A 27567-nucleotide genomic window follows, 5' to 3' on the forward strand; every position below is an offset into this window, starting at 1 on the left:
CCCTCCCTCCCCCCTCCCCTAGACAGCAGGTAATCTGATATAGGTTATATCTATATATATCTATACATATACATATAGATATATATATACACACACATATATATACACATAATAACATTAATCCTATTTCTGCATTAATCCTGTTACAAGAGAAAGAATCAGAGCAGTGATGCAAAACCTCAAAATAGAAAAAAAAAAACAACAGCACCCAAAACAAAAGAAATAATATGGTTCAATCAGCATCTATACTCCACAGTTCTTTCTTTCTTTTTTTTCTTGGATTTGGAGATCCTCTTCTATCATGAGTTCCCTGGAACTCTTCTGTACCATTGCATTGGTGAGAAGAATATAGTCCATCACAGTAGGTCAACACTCAATGTTGATGATACTGTGTACAATGTTCTTCTGGTTCTGCTCATCTCACTCATCATCAGCTCACGTAAGACCCTCCAGGTTTCTCTGAACTCTTCCTGCTCATCATTTCTTACAGCACAATAGTATTCCATTGTATTCATATACCACAACTTGTCCAGCCATTCCCCAATTGATGGGCACCCCCTCAACTTCCAATTCCTTGCTACCACGTAAAGAGCAGCTATAAATATTTTTGTACATGTGGGGCCCTTTCCCCCTTCCATGATTTCTTTGGGCAAAAGACCTAAAAGTGGGATTGCTGGGTCAAAGGGTATGCACAGCTTTATTGCCCTTTGGGCATAATTCCAAATTGGTCTCCAGAATGGTTGGATCAGCTCACAGCTCCACCAACAATGCATTAGTGTTCCAATTTTCCCACAGTCTCTCCAACATTTATTATCTTCCTTTTTTGTCATTTTAGCCAATCTGATAGGTGTCAGGTGGTACCTCAGAGTTGTTTTAATTTGCATCTCTCTAATCATTAGAGATTTAGAGCATTTTTTCATATGGGAATAGATAGCTTTGGTTTCTTCATCAGAAAACTGCCTGTTCATATCCTTTGACCATTTCTCAATTGGGGAATGACTTGGATTCTTATAAATTTGATTTAATTCCCTATATATTTTAGAGATGAGGCCTTTATCAGAAGCACTGGCCTCAAAAATTGTTTCCCAGCTTTCTGCCTCCCTTCTAATTTTGGATGCATTGCTTCTGTTTGTACAAAAATTTTTTAATTTAATATAATCAAAATCATCCACTTTGCATTTTATAATATACTCTATCTCATGTTTGGTCAAAAACTGTTCTCCTTTCCAAAGATCTGATAGGTACACTATTCCTTTCTCTCCTAATTTACCTATGGTATCACCTCTTATGTCTAAATCATGTATCCATTTTGACCTTATTTTAGTATAAGGTGTAAGATGTTGGTCTAAGCCTAATTTCTGCCATACTATCTTCCAGTTTTCCCAGCAGTTTTTGTCAAATACTGAGTTCCTATCCCAGAAGCTGGAGTCTTTGGGTTTATCAAACACTACATTACTAGTGTCATTTACTACTGCATTTCCTGAGCCTAGCCTATTCCATTGATCTACCACTCTATTTTTTAGCCAGTACCAGATAGTTTTGATGACTGCCGCTTTATAGTAAAGCTCCAGGTTTGGTACCGCTAACCCACCTTCCTGTGAATTTTTTTTCATTATTTCCCTGGATATTCTTGATTTTTTGTTTTTCCAGATGAATTTTGTTATTATTTTTTCTAGCTGTATAAAATAATTTTTAGGTAGCCTGATTGGTATGGCACTGAATAAGTAAATTAATTTAGGCAGTATTGTCATTTTTACTATATTAGCTCTGCCTATCCATGAGCAATTGATATCTTTCCAATTATTTAGATCTGATTTGATTTGTGTGAAGAGTGTTTGGTAGTTGTGTTCATAGAGTTCCTGGGTTTGTCTTGGCAAGTAGACTCCCAAGTATTTTATATTGCCTACCGTTACTTTAAATGGAATTTCTCTTTCTATCTCTTGCTGCTGGACTTTGTTGGTCATGTATAGAAATGCTGATGATTTATGTGGATTTATTTTATATCCTGCTACTTTGCTAAAGTTGTTAATTGTTTCAAGTAATTTTTGACTTGATTCTCGAGGATTCCTTAAGTATACCATCATATCATCTGCAAAGAGTGATAGTTTTGTTTCCTCCTTGCCTATTCTAATTCCTTTAATTCCTTTCTCTTCTCTGATTGCTAAAGCTAACATTTCTAGGACAATATTAAATAATAGGGGTGATAATGGACATCCCTGTTTCACCCCTGATCTTATTGGGAAGGCCTCTAATTTATCTCCATTGCATATAATACTTGCTGATGGCTTTAGGTAGATACTGTTTATTATTCTAAGGAAAGCTCCCCCTATTCCTAAACTCTCTAGTGTTTTTATTAGGAATGGGTGCTGTACTTTGTCAAAAGCTTTCTCTGCATCTATTGAGATAATCATATGATTTTGGTTGGTTTTCTTATTGATGTGGTTGATTATGTTAATAGTTTTCCTAATGTTGAACCAGCCCTGCATTCCTGGTATAAATCCCACCTGGTCATAGTGTATTATCCTGGTGATCACTTGCTGTAATCTCCTTGCTAATATCTTATTTAAGATTTTAGCATCAATATTCATTAGGGAGATTGGTCTATAATTTTCTTTCTCTGTTTTTGCTTTGCCTGGTTTTGGTATCACCACCATATTTGTGTCATAAAACGAATTTGGTAGAACTCCTTCTTCACCTATTTTTCCAAATAATTTGTATAATATTGGAATTAATTGTTCTTTAAATGTTTGGTAAAATTCACCCGTAAACCCATCTGGCCCTGGGGATTTTTTCTTAGGGAGTTCATTAATAGCTTGTTCAATTTCTTTTTCTAATATGGGTTTATTTAAGGATTTTATTTCCTCTTCAGTTAACCTGGGCAGTTTGTATTTTTGTAAATATTCATCCATTTCATTTAGATTGTCAAATTTATTGGCATACAGTTGGGCAAAATATTTCCTAATTATTGCTTTAATTTCCACTTCATTGGTGGTAACATCACCCTTTTCATTTTTGATACTGGTAATTTGGTTTTCTTCTTTCTTTTTTTTAATCAAATTAACCAGTATTTTATCTATTTTATTGGTTTTTTCATAAAACCAGCTCTTAGTTTTATTGATTAGTTCTATAGTTTTTTTGCTTTCAATCTTATTGATTTCTCCTTTAATTTTCAGGATCTCTAATTTAGTGTCTAATTGGGGATTTCTAATTTGTTCTTTTTCTAGCTTTTTAAGTTGCATGCCCAATTCATTAATCTCCTCTTTCTCTTTTTTATTCATGTAAGCATTTAGAGCTATAAATTTCCCCCTAAGCACTGCTTTGGCTGCATCCCATAGATTTTGGTATGTTGTCTCATTATTGTCATTCTCTTGGATAAAGTTATTGATTGTTTCTATGATTTCTTGTTTGGCCCATTCATTCTTTAGAATGAAATTATTTAGTTTCCAATTGATTTTCATTCTACTTTTCCCTGGCTCTTTCTTACATGTAATTTTTATTGCATCATGATCTGAGAAGGATGCATTGACTATTTCTGCCTTTCTACATTTGACTATGATGTTTTTGTGCCCTAATACATGGTCAATTTTTGAAAATGTGCCATGTACTGCTGAGAAAAAGGTATATTCCTTTCTATCCCCATTCAATTTTCTCCAGACATCTATCATGTCTAACTTTTCTAGTAATCTATTCACCTCTTTCACTTCTTTCTTATTTATTTTTTGGCTAGATTTATCTAATTCTGAGAGGGGGAGATTCAGATCCCCCACTAGTATAGTATTACTATCTAATTCCTCTTGTAACTCATTTAACTTCTCCTCTAAGAACTTGGATGCTATACCACTTGGCGCATACATATTCAATATTGATATTACTTCATTATCTATAGTACCTTTAAGTAAGATGTAATTTCCTTCCTTATCTCTTTTAATGAGATCTATTTTTGCCTGCACTTTGTCTGAGATAAGGATTGCTACCCCTGCCTTTTTTACTTTAGCTGAGGCATAATATATTCTGCTCCAGCCTTTTACCTTTACTCTGTGTGTATCTCTCTGCTTCAAATGTGTTTCTTGTAAACAGCATATTGTAGGGTTCTGGTTTTTAATCCACTCTGCAATTCGCTTCCGTTTTATAGCAGAGTTCATCCCATTCACATTCACAGTTATTATTACTGACTGTCTATTCCCCTCCATTCTATTTACCCCCTTTGTACTTTTCCCCCCTTCTTTCACCCTATTCCTCCTCACCGACGTTTTACTTCTTACCCCTGCCTCCCCCAATCTGCCCTCCCTTTTTATCACCCCCCTCTCTTTTCTTTACCCTTTTCTCCCTTGCTTTTGTCCTCCCTTCTATCAGTCCCCCCCTTTCCCTTCCCCTTTTGTTTCCCTAAAGAGTGAGTTAAGTTTCTTTATCCCAATGAACGTATATGTTATTCCCTCTTTGAGTCAAATCTAATGAGAATAGGGTTGAAACCATGTTCCCCCCTCCTTTCTTTCCCTCTATTATAATAGGTTTTTTTCCACCTCTTCATATGATATAATTCATCCCATTCCACCTCCCCTTTCCTCTCCTCCCCATAGACTCCCTTTTTATCCCCTTAATTCTTTTGTATCATCACATCAAAGACAATTTATATTTATCCCCTCTATATAAAGTCCTTCTCTCTGCCCAAATACATTTACAGTTCTTAAGAGTTATGAGTATTATCTTCCTGTGTAGGGATATAAACAGTTTAACCTAATAGGGTAACTTTTTTTTTTCCCCCTCTGTTTACCTTTTTAAACTTCTCTTGAGTCTTGTATGTTGAGATCAAATTTTCTATTCAGTTCTGGTCTTTTCACCAGGAAAGATTGAAAGTCCCAATGTCATTAAATGTCCATCTTTTCCCCTGAAAGAAAATGCACATTTTTGCTGGGTAATAGATTCTCGGCTGCAATCCAATCTCCTTTGCCTTCCGGAATATCATATTCCAAGCCTTGCGGTCCTTTAATGTTGAAGCTGCCAGGTCCTGAGCAATCCTGACTGTGGCTCCATGATATTTAAATTGCTTCTTTCTGGCTGCTTGGAGCATTTTCTCCTTCACCTGATAATTCTGGAATTTGGCTACAATATTCCTTGGAGTTTTCCTTTTGGGGTCTCTTTCAGGAGGTGATCGATGGATTCTTTCAATGATGATTTTATCCTCTGATTCTATGATATCAGGGCAGTTCTCCTTAATAATTTCCTGGAATATGGTATCTAGATTCTTTTTCTGGTCATGGCTTTCAGGCAGTCCAATGATTCTCAAATTGTCTCTCCTCGATCTGTTTTCCAGATCAGTTGTCTTTCCAATGAGGTATTTCACATTTTCTTCTATTTTTTCATTTTTTTTTATTCTGCTTGACCGATTCTTGGTGTCTCATGGATTCCTTTTCTTCCAACTGTCCCATTTTAATTTTTAAGGCATTGTTTTCTTCAGTGAGATTATGCACCTTTTTTTCCATTTGGCTAAGTGAATTTTTTAAGGTATTGTTTTCTTCAGTGAGATTATGTACCTTTTTTTCCGTTTGGCTAAGTGAATTTTTTAAGGTATTGTTTTCTTCAGTGAGATTATGCAGCTTTTTTTCCATTTGGCCAAATGAATTTTTTAAGGCTTTGTTTTCTTCAGCTTCCTTTTCTAAGCTGCTGATTCTTTTTTCATAGTTTTTTTGTGTTGCTTTCATTTCTCTCCCCATTTTTTCTTCTACCTCTTGCAATTGATTTTTAAAATCCTTTTTGAGCTCTTCCAGGAAGGCTTTTTGTTCTTGCGACCAATTCACCTTCCCTTGTGAGGCTTCAGATGTAGACAATTTGAGGGTATTGTCCTCATCTGAGTTTGTGTTGGCTTCTTCCCTATTGATACAGAAGCTCTCAATGGAGAGGGCTCTTTTTTGCTTCTTACTCATTATTGCAGCTTATTTATTTATTCTTTAAGTTGAGGTCTGCTCTGGGGGCACCAGGGTCCCTGTTTTGGGCTTCTTGTGCAGGTGTATAGGTGCTGTGTGACCGGGCTTTTACTCTGAGGCCTTTATGGTGTGTGGAGATCCCCTGTCCTGCACTTCCTGTCTGATTGTGCTCGGCCAGCCAGGCGCCAGACCCCGGCGTCTGATCCTGCCGTTCGTGGCCCTCTCGGCCGGTACAGGTAAGTTTTTCCACTGTCCTTCTTGGCCACCAGATTTTTGAACCAGGTTCCGGGAGCCTCAGTTGTTCGGCTGTGACCCGCAGCTCCTGCTGATTTGCCCCGACCCCCTCGGCGCTGGGTTGCTGCCCTGCGCTGGGCCTCCCTTTTGCCCGAGTCAGACCGACCTTTTCCTGAAGTCTTCTAAATTATCTCTGGTTGGAGGACTGTGTCTCTCTGTCTCTTTGCAGGTTCTGTAGTTTCAGAATCCGTCCAGAGGCTTGATTTAATGTTCGTTTTGAGGGAACAGAAGGAGAGCTCAGGCAGCTTGCTGCTTCCTCTCCGCCATCTTGGCTCCGCCCCCTTACCTCAGTCATTTCAACAAATGCATGTTATGGTCACACAGTGGAGCAGACACTGAGCCAGTGTTGAGGATACAAGGTTGAAAATGAACCAGTCACTGTCCTTAAAGAGTTAACATTCTACTGAGAGAAAATTGAATTCATGTAAAGCAACAAATAGAATACAGATGCACATTGTTAAGAGAAGGCCACCACAAACTGAAAAAATCAGGAAAGTCCCCTTTACGAAGGATCACATGGTCTGAGAATTTATTGGTGATTAAGGGGTTACAAAAGGGAGATGTAAAGAAGGCTTAAAGATATGGGAGATAACCTGTGGAAAATGAGGGAAACGGGAGACAGAGCATGGTAGGCAGAAAAGATTAATGTATTCAGTTTGCCTGTAACTAAGTGACATTGGGTCAGTTACTTCCTCTCAGCAGTGTTCAGTTTTCTCTTCTTTATAATGAAGCTAATGGACAAGATCACCTATGAGGAAATCATTTCCAGACCTAAATATGTGATTTTAGCTCCTAATCTGTAGTTTTTATTGACGTCTAGTAGTTCTGGAGGGGAAGGTCCCCATTTCGATGACGATCAGCAACTCTTCTGTAATATATGGTCTGAGAGAGTTGCCTAGAGACACAAAGAGGTAAAGTAACTGCCCAGGGTCATAAAGATACCAAGTGTCAGAGATCAGGTTTGAGTGAAAGTAGGTCTTCCTAAGTCTTAGAATAGTCCTTCATTCACTGCTCCAAGCGATCTTCATACATGTGCATACAGGTACATGCACATGAGAGAAGGTTGTCTTTGATATTATACACACACACACACACACATATATATATATATATATATATATATTTAAACATTTTATATGTAAATGAACCTTTATCTTACCCATTCGTATATAGATATGTATAGAGATCATATTTATCCTCTCTTTTTCTATCACTAAATTATCATATAGTCCTATCTATGCATCTAGTAGGATATATCTATACATATATATGCAGACACATACACATATATGCATATACACATACACATGTGATGTATGTGAACACAAATGTACATACATGCATTTGTATTTATATATGTGTGTACTTACATATCAATGTGTGTGGATATGTTTATAGAATGTTTAAAGTGAGTTCAAACTATTTTTTTACCTCCAGAAATCTGTCATTTCCCGTGATACATTTGGCAATGGCCTTGGGGGCTGCAGAGCCTGGGTTAGAAATCACTTGTTTAAAGAGTGATGGTAACTGATCATCAATCACCTCCTTTCCAAATATTGTTCCACTGAACAGTCATTGAGCTTATTTCCATATGTTATTTCCAAGTGTAAATGTGAACAATGGCCTCTTGCTGCTGCACATAAAATCCCCCTAGAGTATATTTTCCTTTCTAATAACTCAGTAATAATGTTTAGAACTCTCTCCAAGAAGCACAAGGTCAGGCGTACAATGAAGCACATTGCCTATCAGAATGGTTATTTATGAAATTACTCTGATTGTTGCAGAGGGGTGCAGTGACTGAGTTCTCAAAGTGTTTGTCAGTGGGATGGCAACCTCTTTCTAACAGCCTTGAAGCTATGAATAGTTTGCCTAGGGGTCCAGTGATATATTCTTCCTTTTGAGTAGGGTAGATGACTAATTTCAGAGAGGCTCAGTCTCAGTTTGACTTTATGATAAACAGAGATACAATTCCCCAATAGAGTCAAAAGACTTTTAAATATTTTACATAAATTATTACTAATAATAATTATTATAACAATATCGAGCATTTATATGGTTCTCACTATGTGCTAAGCACTATATATATATATAAAATCTCATTCGACCATTATTAAACACCTTCTATTTGTCAGGTAATGTGCTAAGTATTACAGAATAAAAAAAAATTACATTCTCTTCTTTCAAAGAACTTGCATTCTTTTATGGGAAAAACAAAGCAAAAAAGTTAATACACAGACACATATATATGTATGCATATATATGAGTGTGTATATATATATGTGTGTGTATGTATACACATATGTATACATATATATGTGTCTGTATATATGTGTGTGTGTGTATGTATACACACACACGCACACATGCACATAGAGAGGGAGAGATGTATGCTGAGAGTATCAGCATAGGCCTCATATGGGAGGTAGCATTTAAGGTGAGCCTTACAAGAAGCTAGAGATTTAACAGTGAGAGGTTAGAAGAGAAATCCATTTCAGGTTTGGGAGATTAGCCTGCGTAATGTCTAGGAAACAAAGGATGGAATAGTTTATACAAGGAACAACAAGGAAGGGAGTTTACTTGGAACATTGAATATGTGAACAGAAATAAAGTTTCATAAGCTTAAAAAGGTAGCATATTTTAGAATTAGTGAAATATTGAGGGGAACATAGAGTCTGTACATCTAGAATTGCATATGAAGGAAGGAAGCATATTTGTTATTAATATTGAGACATGATTCTTTGGAACTCCCCACAAACAGCTCAAAATATTAGGGGAAAGTGATGATTTCTACATGGTTCTTACCTGAATTTATAATCATACCATCCACAAAATTAAAATTATTTTAGGAAAATGGTATCATTTTATTTCTGTTCCTTTTTTGATCCCATTCATTTCTCTCAAAATTCTGGATATCGAGGACCTGAGTTCAAATTCGGCTCAGACACTTGACACTTACTAGCTGTCTGACCCTGGGCAAGTCACTTACCCCCAATTGCCTCACTAAAAAATATCTGAATATAACGGTTTGTGTGTGTATTAAAATCAGTAATTAAATCATGGAAAGGGAGGTTGTGTGGCTAGAAACAATTTAAGAGGCCACAGGTTGATTTTGCTCTTTAATGTCCATAATTTAGCATAATCTTAGATGGACAGCTTCATTTCTGTTAACAGGTAATTACGGTATGTGTGGGAGAGGAGAGGGTGGTAGTGTTTTGGTCCTTAGAGGAGAATTGTCAAGTGAATTTCTCACAGTATCAAATACTTTAAATGTTCATGTTTCTATAATATTTTTCCTTCACAAAATACTTTCCTTACAACAAGCTGTCAATCAAGTGTCAACAGTTATATGTCCTTTTTTTTTTTTTTTACCAACACTTCTTATTTTTATTGGTGGGGGGGGGACACAATTAGGGTTAAGAGACTTGCCCAGGGTCACACACCTAATGTCAAGTATCTGAGGGTGGATTTGAACTCAGGTTCTCCTTAATCCAGGACTGGTGCCTTATCCACTGCACCATCTAGCTGCCCCTCTTCCCCATACACACTTCTTATTTCAGTGTTAGAGGGGAATTGTCAAAGAAAGGAAGTGGACATAGTGATAGAATGAACGAATTGGAATTAGTAAGACTTGAGTTCAAAACCTGCCTTAACAGTTTTCTGATGAAGAAACCAAAGCTATCTATTCCCATATGAAAAAATCCTCTAAATCTCTAATGATTAGAGAGATGCAAATTAAAACAACTCTGAGGTACCACTTGACACCTATCAGATTGGCTAAAATGACAAAAAAGGAAGATAATAAATGCTGGAGAGGCTGTGGGAAAATTGGAACACTAATGCATTGTTGGTGGAGCTGTGAGCTGATCCAATCATTCTGGAGAGCAATTTGGAATTATGCCCAAAGGGCAATAAAGCTGTGCATACCCTTTGACCCAGCAATTCCACTTTTAGGTCTTTTGCCCAAAGAAATCATGGAAGGGGGAAAGGGACCCACATGTACAAAAATATTTATAGCTGCTCTTTACGTGGTAGCAAGGAATTGGAAGTTGAGGGGGTGCCCATCAATTGGGGAATGGCTGGACAAGTTGTGGTATATGAATACAATGGAATACTATTGTGCTGTAAGAAATGATGAGCAGGAAGAGTTCAGAGAAACCTGGAGGGTCTTATGTGAGCTGATGATGAGTGAGATGAGCAGAACCAGAAGAACATTGTACACAGTATCATCAACATTGAGTGTTGACCTACTGTGATGGACTATATTCTTCTCACCAATGCAATGGTACAGAAGAGTTCCAGGGAACTCATGATAGAAGAGGATCTCCAAATCCAAGAAAAAAAAAAAAAAAGAAAGAACTGTGGAGTATAGATGCTGATTGAACCATATTATTTCTTTTGTTTTGAGTGCTGTTGGTTTTTTTTTTTCTATTTTGAGGTTTTGCATCAATGCTCTGATTTTTTCTCTTATAACAGGATTAATGCAGAAATAGGATTAATGTTATTATGTGTATATATATATATGTGTGTGTGTGTGTGTGTATCTATATCTATATCTATATGTATAGAGATATATAGATATAACCTATATCAGATTACCTGCTGTCTAGGGGAGGGGGGAAGGAGGGGAGGGAGGGAGAAAAATCTGAAATTGTAAAGCTTGTATAAACAAAAGTTGAGAACTATCTTTACATGTAACGGAAAAAATAAAATACCTTATACGTTAAAAAAAATAAGAAAAACCTGCCTTAAACCCTTTCTAGTTCGCTGGTTCTTGGCAAATCAGTCATACCCTATGTGCCTCAGTTTTCCCATCTGTAAAATGAGGAAAATAATAGCACCTACGTTCCAGGGTTATTTTAAGAATCAAATTAGTTAACATGTCTAATATCCTTTCTGAACATAAAGCACTATATCAATGCTGCCTGTCTGCTGTCTAATACTGTCATTATTATTGATTTTTTTTGATGGGGCAATGAGGGTGACTTGCCCAGGGTCACACAGCTAGTAAGTGTCAAGTGTCTGAGGATGAATTTGAACTCAGGTCCTCCTGAATCTAGGACCAGTGCTTTATCCACTGGGCCACCTAGCTGCCCCATTATTAAGAATTTTTGATGAGGAAATGCTATCTACCAGTTTAGATGAACACTTTCTCTATAATCGACCATCTCAAACAACTGGCTAAGGAATGAAAGTTTACATGATTTCCCTAAAATCAAGTAGCCTGCATGAGTTGAAGGTGATAATTGAACCCAGGTCTTTCTGACTTTAATTTCCTAATCCATGATGCTAAACATCTCTCATATTATTTTAGATATGAAATGTTTAAAATGCAGAAAACATAAGTGATTTTCCCAGATAGCTGGTGGGAAAACCAAGAACTAAATTAGGATTATTTCATATACTAATCCTTTTGCTGAAATATGCTTTTCTATTATTCAATAGTACATGGACAGAAATTACACAGTATTTGAGTGAGTATGTTCTGAATATGAGTTACTTCAGCACACAATTCCAGGCAGGCATTATTATCATAAATAATCAATTATTCAGTGTGTGGGGGGGAATCACATGTTACAATAAGAGAACCTTTATATCATATTAATAAAACTTAGTTTCCTTATCCTTAAAATGTGGGTAGTTGGGCTAGATTGCCTCTGAGGTAGCTTCCCGCATTAGACAAATGATCCTATAATCTAGAGGAACTTAAGTGTTGCTAAGGCAAGTAGGTAATGAAGTGGATATAGCACTGGGCCTGGAGTCAGAAAGACTTGAATTTAAATCCAGCCCCAGACACTACCTGTGTGACTGAGCAAAATCACTTAACCAGTGCTTGTCTCAGTTTCCTCAACTACAATGACGGTGGTGGTATTTGTGGTGAAAGTAGTATTTATTTCCCAGTTGTTAGCATCATTGAGACAATATTTGTAAAGCACTTGGTGCAGTGCCTGGTATATAGTATGTGATATATAAATGCTTGTTCCTTTTTCTTTCTTTCCCCTATGAGCTTATGACTGAATTAATACATGTTTGCTCTGATTATCTGAGCTATATATTGTCAAAGAGATCACTAATTCTCTCTCTGTAAGTTGCTATGAATGACAAAGAAATTTAATAGTTTCATACTATGTGCTGGTAATTTAGCTAAATGCTGGAAATAAATATTAAAGCCAGTCCTTGATTTTAAAAGTTTGCACTGTAATAAGGGAAAAGAGCCATATAGAAGAGTTATAGCAAAAGAATAATGTTATGGTTTGAAATATAAATGAATGGAGTATAGAGTCATAGGGCCATTAATTGACATGGAATTTCATGAAAAATAGTAATTTTTAATTTGATTACACTTCCCTGAGCAAAAGGTGAATAGCAGTGAGTGAGCATATGTGTGTGTGTGTGTATCTGAGAGAGAGAGTGAGAGACAGACAGAGACAGAGAGAAGGAGAGAGAGACAGAGAGACAGACAGAGACAGAGGGAGACAGAGAGACAGAGAGAGACAAAGACAGAGAAAAATAGTGAGACACAGAGAACAGAGACAGAGAGAGATAGAGAGAGATATGCTGGGATGCAAGATACCTTTGTATTGACCTGGCAGAAAGACACCTGTGAAACATGTTTAGAGGAGTAGGGCTGGCTTAGATACAGGAGGTTTCACCCATAAGAACATGTTATGCCCACTCCCAATTCCCAAATGATATGAAAAGTAGATCAAAGACTAACTTTTTCTTCTTTCTTTTTTTTTCTTTTTCTTATTTCTTCTTCTTCTCTTTTTAATCATTGACCGATTTGTCAAGAACTCCGTGAAGGGAAATTCCAGCTAGATATTATGAATCTAACTCCACATGATTAGTTCATCATGAAAAGCTTCTCTTGAAGTGGCAGCAATTTCTGGAAATTAAGATTTTTTATTATTATTTCATTATACTCCACTTGAGCTTCCTTCTCCCCCCCCCCCATTTTCCTTATGGAAACCGTAATAAGCTTACTAATGACTAGAGAGAGGCTGAGTGTTATGTCAGTTTTCAGAATCAAAGACATTTGAGATGGAAAAGACACTTAACGTTATTCAGAGCAATTCTATACAGTGACTGTGAAGTGGTACATCCAACTGGCACGGGCTTTCACATACAGTTGAAGAAGAAATGTTTTATGAAAACCATGGGCTCACTTCCTAAACCTCTAAAAGCATCTTTCATGTCTGCAACTGAATTGATCTTGGAGTACTGACAGGCCTGTAGTAGAATAGTCATACTTGTTTTATTTTTGAGCATGATTTGGGGAGTTGGCTGGTCAACTTATACTTGGCTACTTTTAATTCCAGAAAGTTAATGCTGAGGCTTCTTTGTGGTTAATAGAAAAAGAGTACATTTCACTGAGATAAAGCACCAAGACATATGATCAGAGACCTAAACCTGAAAGGGCCCTCAGAAGGCAAGTAGTCCAAATCTTTATGGTTGAGTTAACTGCAAACTAGGAACATTAGATGACACTACCAAAATAATGCAAGAAATAAGCAGTTGACCATAGATTTAATAATGTGTGTATATAAAAACATATGTTAATGTATGTATAACATATATGTATATGATTGTGACAATGAAACAATTGAGAGATAGTTTCTGGATAATTTAAACATTTTATTAATAAGGCCAGCAGGTTATTAATAAAAGGATTGTCATTGGCCAGTTCTCTCAGACTAAAGACCAACATTGCAGTGGATTCACAGCTTATAACTGTTGATCAAATAGCAATAAAATCTAATTAGCTAATGTGATCGGAGGTGGGCTATATTAAAATGAAAGACAGGGGTCACTTGCATCAAGAAAGTATGCCTGTATAACTTCATAAATTCAAACAATATAGACTCCACCCAAGCTGAGAAAAGCAAAATAACTTCCAACTGGGTGTGGTCGGGTAGAAGAAAGTCCAAATATCATCAGTAAAATCTTTGAGGAAAAACCTGAATGACTTAGAAAGAAGGGAGGGGTGTTCTCTGAATCTCCCAAATTTATCAGTTGTTAACAATTATTTCTCACATGTGTGGTAAAAAGTGAAAGTTTTTTGCAGTCAGTTAGTGATAACGGAAAGACGCCAGTTTTTTTTGAAGGACCACCCTTTCAGGGAGGAGACTGTGATGAACCGCCAAGTCCGTCTGCTAAGCACTCCACTTCTGGGGTGCGAGCTTAAAAGGCAAGGAGAGAATGGAAGTGAGGTCTTTTGTTGGCTCTCCTTGTCCGCTGACTGGCACTGCACATACAGATGCTGACTGAAGTGAAACTCAGCCCGGTTCACAGTAACAGCATGTGCTTGACACGGCTCTCAGCTTCAGAGGTGGCCTTGGGTTTTTGGTGAGCCCTATACAGATTTTTGGTGAGTTTTATACAGAATATAGACTAAGCTTAGATTTAAGACTATTTGTATTTCTTCTTTCCTATCTCTCTAATCAACATCACCTTGTAATTTCCAAACAATAAAGCTCTAACTAGAGACCAGAGGCTTCTTCCATTTACTGATCTGGAAGATAAATAAGGGAAATGTTAAAAGAGGAGGTTAATGCTCTTGTATCCAATTTTAAATCTCACACATGACATAGAAACTAGCTATCACAGTCTGTTCCAACGATGGCATACTAATAATTAGAAGAATCCCATGTTAGTGCCATCTCTGCTAATGTCAAGATCCCAGCCTGAGAAACTGGAAGTATATTGGGCCACAAAAGAAAAGAGCTATGACAACAAGCATAGAATTACGAATTTAGAGCTAAAAGGGATATCACTAATCATATAGTTCAATCCTTAATTTTAAAGTTAAAAAAAAATAATTGGGGCCTAGATATTTCAAGTGATTTTCTGAAATATGCACATATAGTAAATGGATAAACTATTATTTGACTGCAGCAACTGTTTCCCAATCCAACACTCTTTATACTGAAGCAATCTAGCAAAATATAACCAACCCATCCAAATTTATGAAAATAACAAGTCTCTTTTTTAAGTATAAATATTTTTATTTAGAGTTTTGAATTGCAAATTTTATTCCTCCTTCCCTCCATCCCCTCACCCCTCCCTGAGGTGGTAAGCAATCATTTTGTATGAGAAAACTTTAATAAAAAACAAAAGTGAAATATAGCATACTTCATTTCTGTTCACTCAATATCAGTTCTTTCTTTTGAGGTGGGTAGCATGCTTCATCATTAGTTTTTTGGTATTGTCTTTGAATATTGTAGTGATGAGAATAGTTAAGTCATTCACAGTTCTTCATCAGTATTGCTGTCATAGTGCACATTGTTCTCCTGGTTTTGCTCACTTCACTATACATCAGTTCATAGAAGTTTTCCCAGACCTTTCTGAAATGATCCTGCTTGTCATTTCTTACAGCACAATGATATTCCATTACCATAATATACCACAGCTGGTTTAGCTAATCGTCAATTGATGGGCATCCCTTTGATTTCCAATTATTAGTCACCAGAAAACAAGCTGCTCTATATAGTTATGTACAAATAAGTCTTTTTTTCTCTCTTTTTTGGATGCTTTTGGGCTATAAAACTAACAGTGGTATTACTGGATCAAAGGGTATGCACAGTTTGCTAGCCCTTTGGTCATAGTTCCAAATTGCCTTCCAGAATGGTTAAATCAGTTCAAAAGTTGATTACAGTCCCAGTTTTCCCACGTCCCCTCCAACATCCAATATTTTCCTTTTTTTCTTATATTTTCTACTCTGATAGTTTTTTAATCTAAATTTATCTGATCAATAGTCATATAGAGCATTTTTTTATATGAGTATAGATACCTTTGATTTCTTGGTCTGAAAACTGCCTGCTCATATCATTTGACCATTTATCAATTGATGAATGTCTTGTATTTTTTATAAATTTGACTGAGTTTTCAAGATATTTGAAAAATGAGTCCTGTATCAGAGACACTTGTTTCAAAAATTCTTCCCCAGTCTTTTGTTTCCCCTATAATCTTGGTTATATTAGATTTTTGGTGCAAAAAAATTTACTTTTATATAATCAAAATTATCCATCTTATATTGTTTGCTATATCTTCTTTGGTCCTAAATTCTTCCTCTACCCATCAATCTGACAGATAAACTATACCATGCCCTCTCTCGCTTTTTTAAGTAATAAACATTCTTATTTATAGTTTGGGGATCCATTTTTTATCCCTCCTTCACTCCTTCCCCTCATCCCTTGCTGAGCAATCCTATATAGGTTATACATGTACAATTATCTAAAAGCTTACCATATTATGAAATTTGCATAAGAAAACTTGAATAAAAGAAAAAATGAAAGAAAGTAAAAATAGCATGCTTCATTCTGAGTTCCATCAATTTCAATTATTTCTTTGGAAGTGGATAGTACGTTTCACCAATACTCCTTTTGTATTATCTTGGATCATTGTATTGTTAAGAAAAGTTAATTCATTCACAGTTCTTCCTTAATATTTCTGAATCTGTGCACAATGTTTTCTTGTTTGTGATCACTTCACTAGACATCAATTCATGCAAGTCTTTCCCGGCATTTCTGAAATCATCCTGCTTGTCATTTATTATTGCACAATAATATTTCATCACCATCATATACTATAGTTTGTTTAATCATTCCCCAATTTATGGACATTCCTTTTATTTCCAATTCTTAGCCACCACAGAAAGAGATGCTATAAATTTTTTTGTATTAATAGGTCTTTTTCTCCTTGTGGATATGTCTTTTCGATATAAACTTTGTAGTATTGCTGGATCAAAGGATATGCACAGTTTTATAACCCTTTTTAGTTTTATAAGTTTTTATAACCCGTTGGGCAAAGTACCAAATTGCTCTTCAGATTGGTTGGATCTTTTCACAACTCCACCAACAGTGTATTAGTGTCTCAGTTTTCCAACATCCCCTACAACATTCAATATTTTGCTTTTTTGTTATATTTGTCACTCTGATACGTGTGAAGTGATACTTCAGAGGTGTTTTAATTTGTATTTGTCTGATCAATAGTGATCTGGAGCATTTTTTCATGTGATTTTAGATAGCTTTGATTTCTTTGTCTGAAAATTGCCTGTTCATATCCTTTGACCATTTATTAATTGTGGAATAGCTTGTATTTTTATGAATTTGACTCAGTTCTCTAATTGAGAAATGAGGTCATTATCAGAGAAATTTGTTTCAAAAATTCTTTCCCAGTTTTCTGTTTCCCTTGTAATCCTGATTACATTAGATTTGTTTGTGCAAAACCTTTAAAATTTTATATAATCAAAATGATTTTATATAATCAAAATGAGGGAGGGCATGCTGGGGAGGGTGCAGCAGGCAATTGGGGTTAAGTGACTTGCCCAGTAAATGTCAAGTGTCTGAGGCCATATTTGAACTCAGATCCTCCTGACTCCAGGGCCAGTGCTCTATCCACTGTGCCAACTAGCTCCCCTTATATTTTATTTTATTCTCTATATCTTCTTTGGTCCAAAATTCTTCAACTGTCCATAAATCTGATGGATAAATAATTACATACTCTCTTAATTTGTTTATGCTATCATCCTTTAGGCGTGAATCATGAGATGTTGGTCCATACCTATTTTCTGTCATACTGTTTTCCAGTTTTCCCAATAGTTTTTGTCAAATAATGAGTTTTTGTTCCAAAAACTTGGATCTTTAGTTTTATCATATAGTAGATTACTATAGTCCTTTACTATTCTGTAATTTATATCTATTCAATTCCACTGATCCACCTCTCTATTTCTTAGCCAGTACTAGATTATTTTGATAATTACCACTTTTTCATATAGTTTGAGATGTGGGACTGCTAGTCCACCTTCTTTCATATTTTATTCTCATTGATGCCCATGATATCCTTAAACTTTTATTTTTCCAGATGGATTTTTTTTCTAGATCTCTAAAATATTTTTGATAGTTTGATTGATATAGCCCTAAATAAATAAATTAACTTGGGAATTACTCTGATTTTTATTATATTGACTCTGCATACCCATGATCTATTAATAATTTTCCAATTGTTTAGATCTGACTTTATTTGTGTGAAAAGAATTTTGGTTTTCTGATCATATAGTTCCTGTGTTTGTCTTGGTATGTAGCCTCACAAGTATTGGCCACAGTTATTTTAAATGGATTTTTTCTTTCTATCTTTTGTTGCTGGACTTTGTTGGTAATGTATAGAAATGCTGATGATTTATGAGGGCTAATTTCATATCCTGCAACTTTGCTAATGTTGTTAATTCTTTCAAGTAGCTTTTTAGTTGATTCTCTAAATTTTCTAATTAAACATCATATCATGTGTGAGCAGTGATAGATTCGTTTCCTCCTTGCCTATTCTAATTCCTTTTATTTCTTTTTTCTTATTGCTATAGCTAACATTTCTAGTACAATATTAAATAATAGAGGTTTTAATGGGGATCCTTGCTTCACCAATAATCATGTTGGAAGACTTCTAGCTTATCCACATTACAGATATTTTTTGGTGATGATTTTAGATAAATAGTACTTATCATTTTAAGGGAAGCTACAATTATTTCTATGCCTTCTAGGGTTCTTAATAGGAATGGGTGCTGTATATTTTCAAAGGTCTTTTCTGCATCTATTGAGATAATTCATATTATTTTGCTTGGTTTCGTTATTGGTATGGCCAGTGATGCTGATACTTTTCCTAATATTGAATGAGCCCTCTATTCCTCATATAAATCCCATATTGTCATAGTGTATGATCCTTGTGTTATGTTTCTGTAACTTTTGCTAGCATTTTATTTTATTTTTTGCATCAATATTCATTAATGAGATTGGTCTATAATTTTCTTTCTCTGTTTTGGGTATCAACACCATATTTGTCTTATAACAGGAATTTGTAAGGAATTCTTCTCTTTTTTTGAAATAGTTTATACAGTATTGAGATTAATTGTTCTTTAAATGTTTTGTAGAATTCACTCAAAATCCATCTGGTCCCAGGGATTTTTTGTTTAGTAAGTTCATTGATGGCTTGTTCAATTTCTTTTTCTAAAATTGGGTTAGTTAAATATTTTATTTCTACTTTTATTTACATTTTCAGATATTCATCCATTTTATTTAGATTATCAGAATTATTGGCATATAAGTGGGCAAAAATACTTACTGATAATTGTTTAAATACCTCCTCATTAGTGGTGTGTTTACCACTTTCATTTTTGATATGAGTAAATTAGTTTTCTTCTTTCCTTTTCTTAATCAAATAAATGAATGGTTTAACTATTTTATAGATTTCCCCCCCATAAAACCACCATCCAGTTGTATTTATTAATTCAATGGTTTTCTTACTTTGACCTTACTTTGATCTTCAGGATTTCCAATTTGCTATATAGTTGGGGATTTTTAATTTGTTCATTTTCTATTTTTTTTGTTTTAGTTGTATGCAAAATTGATTTAACTGCTTTTTCTCTATTTTACTTATGTAAGCAGTTAGGGATATAAATTTTCCATTGAGTACTGCTTTGGCTGCATCCCATACATGTTGATATGTTGTCTCACTCTTGTCATTTTCTTTAATGAAATCGATTGTTCTAAAATTTGTTCTTTGACCCACTTGTTGTTTTTTTTAAGGATCAGATTATTTAATTTCAATTGATTTTTAATCTCTTCATTGTCTATTAGTGAATATAATTTTTTATGCCCAATGATCTGAAAAGGGTATGTTTATTATTTCTGCTTTTCAGCATCTTGTTGTAAGGTTTTTATGCCCTATTACATGGTCAGGTTTTGTAGGTCCCATGTGCTGCTGAGAAGAAGGTACATTCCTTTCTGTTCCCATTCAATTTTCTCCAGAGATTGATTTTATCTAATTTTTCAAGAATTTTGTTCATTTTCTTAACTTCTTTCTTGTCTATTTTTTTGGTTAGATTTATCCACTTCTAAGAAGGGAAGGTTAAGGTCCTCCACTAGGAGGACTTTATTTGATTATTATTATTATCTATTTCCTCCTATAACTCATTCAACTTCTTCAAAAATTTAGATGTAAATATCTTAAGTATTGATAGGACTTCATTGCCTATGGTACCATTCAGTAAGATAAAGGTTCCTTCTTTATTGCTTTTAAATAGATGTATATTTGCTTTTGCTTTTGTCTGAAATAATGCTTGCTACCACTACTTTCTTTGCTTCATCCTTTACATGTACCCTGTGTGTATCTCTAGGCTTCAAATGTGTTTCTTGTAAACAACATATTGTAGGATTTTGCTTTTTAATCCATTCTTCTATCATTTCTGTTTAATGGGTGAGTTCATCCCATTCACATTTATAGTTATGAGGACTGTTTATTTCCTCCATGCTATTTTTCACCTTTTTATCCTCCCCTACCTCTTACCACCCGCCAATTCTCTCCTCACGAGTGTTTTACTTATGATCACCACCTTCCCCAATATCCCATTGCTTGAATCAACCCTCCCCTCCACCTTCTATCATTCCTTATAATGGTAAGATATTTTAACTTTTTAAAAATTCCTTATATGGTAAGATATTTTTCTATATTCAACTGAGTGTTTGTTATTCCCTTTTTGAGCCAACTTTGATGAGAGTAAGGTTTAACCTTTGTCCATCCCGCCCATCTTCCTCTCCATTATTATACTTCCTTCATGCCTCTTGTGTGTGTGTGTGTGTGTGTAAGAAAGAGAGATAGAGAGAAAGAATTCACCTCATTCAATTTCCCCCTACTTCTTCCATGCAATTTCTCTTACACTTTATTTTGATTTTTTTGTGTGTCTTTTCATCAATGTCACCTTATAATAATACTCTCTGTCTATGTATATTTCTAATTATTCTTATAATCAAGTTGTTAAGACTTACAAATATTTTCTTATCATATAAGAATATAAACAGTTTAACCTTATGGAATTTGTTACAGTTTTTTTTTTTAATCTTTTTACATTTCTCTTGAGTCTTGTATTTGGAGATCAAATTTTTTATTCCACTCTAGCCTTTTAAACAGAAATACTTCAAAGTCCTCTATTTTATTAAATACCCATTTTTTTTCCTGAAAGAATATATTCAATTTTGCTGAGTAGGTGATACTTGGTTGGAAAACTAACTCCTTTGCTTTCTGGTATATTCCAAGCCATGCAATTCTTTAAAGTAGAAGCTGAAAAATCCTGTGTATTTCTGACTGTAGCTCTATAGTATTTGAATTGTTTCTTTTTACTACTTATATTATATTTTCCTTCATCTGTTAACTTTGATATTTGACTATGATGTTCTAGGGAGTTTTCATTTTGGGATTTCTTTCAGGCAGTAATCAGTGAATTCTTTTGATTTCTATTTTGCTCTCTGGTTCTAATGTTTCAGGACAGTTTTCTTTTATAATTTCTTAAAATATATTTCCAAGCTATTTTTAAATCATGATTTTCAGGTAGTTCAGTAATTATTATATTATCTCTCCTGGATCTATTTTCTAGGTCAGTTGTTTTTTCCAATGAGAAATTTCACATTTTCTTCATTGTTTTTTCCTTTTAAAATTTTTTATTGTATCTTTCTGTTTCATAAAGTTCTTAGTTTCTATTTGTTCGATTCTAATTTGTAAAGAATTAATTTTTTAAGAATTATTTTTTTTTCAGTGACCTTTTGTACTTCTTTTCCATTTGGCTAAATCTATTTTTAAGGAAATTATTTTCCTCAGTAAATTTTTTGCATTTTTTTCATGGTTCTCTTACATTACTTTTATTTCTATTCTTAATTTTTCTTCTACTTCTCTAATTTGCTTTTTGAAGTCCTTTTTAAGCTCTTCCAGGAATTCTTTTTGAGCCTAAGGCCAATTTCCATTTTTCTGTGAAGCTTCACCTGTAACACTTTTGTGACTACTGTTCTCCTCTGTGTTTATGCATTGATTTTCCCTATCACCCTAATAATTGTCAATACTCAAGCATATTTTTTCTTTGCTCATTTTTGTGATTTGCTGTTTTTATGAGATAGGTGGGCCTACACTGTCCCAGGTTTTTGTGCTGAAGCTCTGGGTCTTATTGGTGGCTTTCACTGGGCTTCAGAGCTTAACTTCATGCTTTATCTTTCAGCCTCCCCTGAGTGTGGGATAGCCCTCTCTAGGTGTGCTATCCTGCTTCTGGGTTACTATAGTTAACAGAGTTTCTGGTACCTATCCCTGGGAGAGGGATTTTCTGGCTGGTCCACTCCAGTAGTGGTTCCCTGCTGCTGGTTTGCTATGGAAAAAGTGTCTCTCGACTGGTAGGCCCCATGGGCAAGGCCTTGCCATTGGCCAGCCTCAGGTGGGGCTTTAGTAATTGTCAGCAGTAGGGTCAAGGACTCTCCATTGGCCTCCCATTGGGCTGGGGTTACTGGTGAGGGTCCTTGCTATGCTGCCCAAGATTGCCCACTTGCTTAGGGTGCTGCTTGTTTATATGAGGACGGGGCCTCACAGGTGGATTACTCCAGGCTCCAAGCCCTGCTTCAGGCTCCCTACTGTGAGCCTAGTTGTCACTGCTGCTGCTGCTACTGCTACTGCTACTGCTTCTGTTCTTGGGCCTCACTTCCTACCCTCTCAGGTAAGACAGACCTTTCTTGCTGGGCTGATAAGCTGCTTGTTTGCTCATGAAATGATTCAAAGGCAGTTTTCTATTGGTTTGGAGGGGAAGTTTGGGAGAGCTTCAGAGGGCTGCTTCCTCACTCTCACAGTCTCTTTAGATGAATTTTAAATCTTCCTTGAAGGCCAGGGATTTCTATCACCAAATAAGATATAGAAGATTTCTTCATGGGGGAATAGGATGCCTTTATGAAGAAAAGCCTCATTTTCTGGGACAGTCCAAGTCTGATGCAACCTAAACAATACTACTAAAAAGACATCTGGCAAAGTAACCAGGGTAACTAGGTAGCACAGTGGAAAGAGCTTTAGACCTGGTTGCATGAGGATCTGAGTTCAAATTCAGCCTCAGGAACATATTATCTGTGTGACACTGGGCAAGTCACAACCCAGTTTATCTCAGTTCCCTCAAATATAAAATGACCCAAAGATGGAAATGGCACACCACTCCAGTATCTTTGACAAGAAAACCCCAAATGGGGTTATAGTCAGACACAACTGAAAAGACCCAACAGCAACACCAACAACAATGATAACCAGGAGTTATAGAGGAAACAATGTTGACTAATTAGTAGAAATTTGCTCAATAACACCAGTAGGAATCTTCTAGATTAACTATTCAAATGGAGTTATCAACGATGCTGATTTCAGCCCTAGTTCAATTTTCTGTCCTTATCTACAGCACTACTGCATCTACTCTTGTGAATTATTGAATATAGCACAACCCCATTATCTCCTGTGACCAGTCATGAGTAACTTGACCATAAGTATGACAAATCTAGTTTTCCTAGACATGATTCAGCCATGAGTCATTCTAATAATGCCATTTGTCTTGACCTGAAGTAACCATTCTGACTTTGTGTGTGTGTGTGTGTGGGGGGGAGGGCAGGGCATCAATTAAGGTTAAGTGACTTGCCCAAGGTCACACAGCTAGTAAGTATCAAGTGTCTGAGTCCAGATTTGAACTCATGTCCTCCTGAATCTAGAGCCGGTGCTTTCTCCACTGCACCACCAGCTGCCCCTGACATCTTTTGCCTAGTTTGTACTACCAAGAACATGCATTGCTTAGTTTACTTAAATAAATATAAGTCACATCTAGTATCACTACAGCATCATTGAATGTCCCTGACTACCTCTGTCTTTCCCATTCATGTTTGATAATCTCTGTAATCATGAAGAAAAACCTTCACCTGTCCAGGGCTTATGCTCCTTATCTGTAAAATGGGAACAGTCTAATAGATGAGCTCTTAGATCCCTTTCATCTCTATCATCATAAGACTGTGACCATGACAAAAGAGAACTATGTTCATGAGTTCTGTGTGGGAGAGACCACAAATCATCACTCAATAGTATATTCACAACCCAATAGTCATCAGTAAAATAAATTATGGATACTCTGGTAGTAGGTTTTATTTCTGAGCTAGATACTGGTGAAAGGAAATACCATCTATCTCATCCTACTATATTTTCTCTTTGAATGGAATTCATTTTTTATTATTCATAAATAATAGGTTGAAAGTAGTGATGTTACCATATCTGTACCAATTTTTTTTTGTATTGCTAAATATGAGCAGTAAAGATAAGGATCCCACTTGAAAGCAATCTCTATGTATGACTGCTTATTTTCTAGCCAAATTCCATCACATTCTTTAGAATTAAGGTCATTGTCATTGATGAACAACATCCATTTGGAAACAACAGAGATCAGGTGATAGTTTTCAGGCCTCAAATCTTGTCAGTTCATCTTTAAATTTGCCTTCAGAGTAGTTTCTGCCATAATACTAATTCTTGTATGTAGGTTCAGTGTTAAATCACATGCAGATTTGGCTCATAAATTGTGAATGAAGGGACATTATATTTGGAAATGCAAATGCGTATCTGGAAAAGAATTATGTTCTATTGTATTCACTCGAAAGGCTTAATGCTTAGGGCCTAATTAATTGCAGTGTTCCCGGGACAGGAGTTTTTTACGCATTCCTTTATGCAGCTCTCTAAAATTATATAACAATCAATTATGCAATGCTTCAGTGAAAAGATACAATCTGTGCCAAGAAGTCAGGGAAATCAAAAGTGTCTGCATGGGTTGAGTGAAGATTCTTGGAGCTCTGGGTAGCTGTTTGATTTTAAGTTTCTATTTGTTCTGTCTCTGACCATTCTCCTAATAATTCCATCTTTCAAAATTTGGAGAATATTTAAACATTTTCTAATGAGATTAATAGTGAATTGTGTAGGGGACATTTTTTTATAACTGGTAATCCAAATGGGTAAGTCATTTTGTAAAGTGACACTGTTGATACAAATTCTGAAATTCCATTTAAGAGATCATACAATGCAGAGTGTTAGAGGGAATGAACTTTGAATCAGGAAGACATAGGTTGAGATTCTGCCTGTGATGAATACTGGTTATGTAACTGTGGAAACCCCCTAGCCAAGCAAGAAGATGGCAAGTTTCAGACATGTAACCCATCTGTATTCCTGCAGGCAGTTTGTACAATGGGTATTAACTACACAGATGGAATCACAGCTTAAGTACAGGGTGACATGGGGCATTGCCTAAGGGTGGACATTTTATACAAGGCCCAGATATTTAAGGAGTAGAAGTTAGAAATTGAACTTCTTTAAGAAAGAATATTAGGGTGAATGTGAATGATATAAGGGGATACAGGAAGAACCTTCTAATGGTTGAAAGGTGAGATAGGCCAGGCACAGCAGGTGACATAAAGATGTGAAATTAGATAAGATTGGGCTGTCATGTAATGAGCTACAATTGTCTCAGCATTCTTTCTCTGGATTCTTGGTTTAGCCCTAGACTGATGCTTTTGGAAATCAACATCTGGCACATCCTATGGGATGGAAAAGGCTTTATTGTTAGAGCAACATAATAATTTTCATAAAGTCACTAGCTTCCATTTGTTCAATCCTAATTCTTAGGCAGTTATTTTCTTCAGAGAGTTTTTGTATCTCCTTTCCCATTTGGCTTTTCAAGTTGTTGACTTTTTTTTTCTCATGACTCTCCTGCATCCCTCTCATTTCCCTTTCCATTCATTCCTCCCTCTCTCTAAATCTTCCTTCTATCGCTTCTATTTTATCTTCAAAGGCCCTTTTGAGAGCTTCCAAACTTTGGATGTTGGAGCTTTGACTTTGTTTTTATCTTCTTCTGAAGGTGTATTCTTGTCTTTCTTGGCTGTAAAGAAGCTCTCTATTGTCCTCTGTTTTCTTTGCTTACTCATTTCAACCCAGAAGCAGATGTCTGATTGAAATCTGATTATCTATGGTCAGAAGCTTGTTGTGCCTGTGCCCCTTCCCCACTGGGCTGCCAGCACTCGATTGGGCCCACTGGTTCAGAACCAGGGTGCTTCACCCCAACTCCAGAAAATACTGCAGTCACTTCACCCTGGCCAAATGCCGAACCCCTTCCAGTGTCAGAAGAAGCCACTGGCGCCAAATACTCCAAGGTGCTAGAGGTATGTTCCTGGCTGGTTCTGTGCCATGCACTGAGCTCCTCTCTCAGTCTCATCAGCAGGTAATCCCAGTTGCAGTCTTTGGCTGGAAAATAGTTTCACTCTGTTTTTATGTGAGTTAAGCTACTCTGGGTGGGGGGGAGGGGTGTATAGTGGCATTTTTTGGGAGTGAGTGGACAGGTTTATTAGGAGTTTGCACGAATCACAGCCTCTCCTCTACCATCTTGGCTCTACCCCAATGCCAACAAAATAATTCAATCTTTATCCAGCAAACTGCATCTTTCAGTGCCTACAAAGGGTACTAAAGGACTAGTAAGAAAGGAAAAACTTTGATATAAGCAGCCATCTGCAGAGAGTAAGTTGGAATGAACTTTCAGCTTTCTGAAGAGAAACAAAATCTCTCCATGAGGAACAGACCTCTTTTTGTTTGTTTGTTTGTTTTGTGTTTTGTGTTTGGGTTTGGTTTTTTTGTTTTTTGTTTTTTGTTTTTTTGGTATTTTTGTGCAGGGCAATTAAGGTTAAGGGACTTGTCCAGGGTCACAGGGCTAGTAATTGTCAAGGGTTTGGGGCTGGATTTGAACTCAGGTCCTTCTCAATCCAGGGCCAGTTCTTTATCCACTTTGCCACCTAGCTGCCCCTGGAGCATACCTTTCTAGGGCATCCCATGGAACTTGACATTCTGCCAATATTGTGGTCTCCTTAGCTTTTCAAATTTCTTTTTCCTGCAGTATCTAGACAGGAGAATCAGCTTGTAAGTATAGCGAGTAGTGCCCTTCAGCATCCTGAGTAGAGGGGCTAGGTTTTCCCAGGATGATGAATTATCTGTTCCCTCTCAGTGAGGACTGACACAAGAGAGGGGCAGTGAGGGCTAAGAACTAGACCCTGAGTCCTCCACTCTGAAATTTTTCTTTCCCTTGTTATATTTGTCTTCCCAAAATGATTATTTTTTTTAATTCTGAATAGAATTTTATTTTCCAAAATATACGTAAAAACAAAATTTTAACATCAATTTTTTAAAAACTTTGTGTTCCAACTTCTTTCCCCCTCCATTCCCACCCCCCACCCACAAGAACTCAAGGAATTCAATATAAGATATACATAAGTGGTCATGGAAAAATTCCCAAATGAGCTAGTTGTGAGAGAAAATAGTCAAAAAAAACAAAACATCAGATAAAGGAATTGTCAAAGAGGAAAGGAAAAAAAAATAAATGTGTTTCCATCTGTTTTCAGATACTACCAGTTCTTTCTCTGTGGATGGGCTGCAATCTACATAAGTCCCTCAGGGTTACATTGGATCATTGCCTTGCTGAAAACAACCACATGCTTCCCAACAGATCATCCCC

Source organism: Dromiciops gliroides, chromosome 6 (genome assembly GCF_019393635.1).
Source record: "Dromiciops gliroides isolate mDroGli1 chromosome 6, mDroGli1.pri, whole genome shotgun sequence".
In the NCBI taxonomy this organism is placed as follows: domain Eukaryota; kingdom Metazoa; phylum Chordata; class Mammalia; order Microbiotheria; family Microbiotheriidae; genus Dromiciops; species Dromiciops gliroides.